This window comes from Lepisma saccharinum, chromosome 11 (genome assembly GCF_977018435.1).
Source record: "Lepisma saccharinum chromosome 11, izLepSacc3.1, whole genome shotgun sequence".
NCBI classification, from domain to species: Eukaryota; Metazoa; Arthropoda; class Insecta; order Zygentoma; family Lepismatidae; genus Lepisma; species Lepisma saccharinum.
In genome coordinates this window covers 43,396,760-43,398,450 of record NC_139239.1, presented here as the reverse complement: position 1 = coordinate 43,398,450, position 1,691 = coordinate 43,396,760, and the positions used below count along the sequence as shown (strand labels likewise).

Sequence of the window (1,691 nt, the reverse complement as noted above, 5' to 3'; positions counted from 1 at the left end):
CACCATATGTAGTGTTATTCTCATAGGTGAAAAATCATATGTTTATGATGTAAGAAATGAGAGAGTTACAGAGCAATTCTAGAAAGTCTCTGCATATTACATTGTTTTAATATTAGATAAACAAATTGAACCTGGTATCCAATTGAACTTAAACCGGAAGTAAATATTTGTGGGTGGGTATGGGTTTTATGAGGATTTTGGCTTAATTTCAAGTGTATCCAAAACAATATCAAGAGGGGCATATTTTTAACAAGCTTATGGACAGCAATCTGGCTGATGCAACTTTTGTAAGTGTGGGCAAATCAATCTGAGGGGGCTCATCATTTGTACACTGTAGTTTCGGGAAATTCCCGAGGGCATTTTTACAAAAATCTTGCGTTAGACAGGGTGCTACACTTGAGCAAAAAAAATATATGGGCATGTTGAGCTAGGTTTAAGTGTAGCCAAATCTGCTTGAGGGGGGCTCATCATTTGTTGAGTTTATAATACCACAAATACAACTACTAACCCGTCTCGTCTCTAAAACTAGACGGTGGAGTATATCTATCTTACCGAATGCAGTACCTTTCGCCAACGGTCACACCTCGCTGAATATACCGGTTCTCGTCCGATCACCGAAGTCAAGCAGCGTCGGGCCTGGTAAGTACTTGGATGGGTGACCGCCTGGGAACACCAGGTACTGTTGGCAACCTTTTTTTAAAGCTAATAATGACCTTTTTTGAAACTTGAAGTCAATCAATCACCCACAGTTTTTGAGGAATCGCTCCCCGAAGATCCGACTTTTTTAGTTTTTCTGCGAGGATACCTTCCTGCCACATTATTTGATGTATTTTATGTGCGTTTTTTGTTTAAAAACCCAACCCTGCACAAAATTTCCTTCTCTGCCTTTTAGCTTTAATGTTAACACATCTCTCGAAGGTTGTTAAAGCACATTTTCTCACTAAGATTACAATGAAATGTATCATTATTTGGTGTAGTAACAATTATGTTTCATCTACACATTCTTGGCAGTGCACACAAAACGAGACATAACCCGTCTCGTCTCGAAAACTAGACGGTGGAGTGTATCTATCTTTCGCCAACGGTCATACCGCTCTCAATATACCGGTTCTCGTCTGATCACCGAAGTCAAGCAGCGTCGGGCCTGGTAAGTACTTGGATGGGTGACCGCCTGAAAACACCAGATACTGTTGGCAACCTTTTTCTTATTTTACGTTGATAGTGACTTTTATTGTAACTTGAAGCCAATCAATCACTGACAGTTTCTTCAGAATCACCTTTTTTATAGCTGTCAGCAAATAATATATTTAAAAAATGTATGTTAATATATGTCATCTTCCGTAGTCGAGCGGGTTAAGGCGTTCACTCGTCTTGAGATCGTTCGCTGCGGGACGGCGTATGTTCGAATCCGGCTCTGGTCGGAATTTATTCGGCCTACGTATAGGGCCGGTGGCAACCCACCATCGTGAGGAAATTGGAAAGCTCCGAGTGAGTGAGCGTAACCCTGTCGATAAGACCTACAACAACGGGTGGGGGTTCGTCGGGCTGATCACCCGTCACCCCAATACTGGTCTAAGATCTCCACGCGATAATAGGTGACGGAGGAACAGTGTGGGAGGGAGACCAGCAGTCGGTAGGTAAGCCAAGGCCCTTCAAGGGTGGAAGCGCTGTGGGTTATGTTATGTTATGTT

At 42.5% G+C, this 1,691-nt stretch overlaps 1 non-coding gene and 1 pseudogene across 1 annotated transcript; both read left to right on the top strand.

The window, feature by feature from the left end:
• Window positions 1-569: 569 nt before the first annotated feature.
• Window positions 570-688, top strand: LOC145995830 (5S ribosomal RNA). The gene has a single exon (XR_014442730.1). It is a non-coding gene; the product is annotated as a 5S ribosomal RNA (ribosomal RNA).
• Window positions 689-1,077: 389 nt separating this feature from the next.
• LOC145995729 (5S ribosomal RNA) lies at window positions 1,078-1,196 on the top strand (annotated as a pseudogene).
• Window positions 1,197-1,691: the final 495 nt, after the last annotated feature.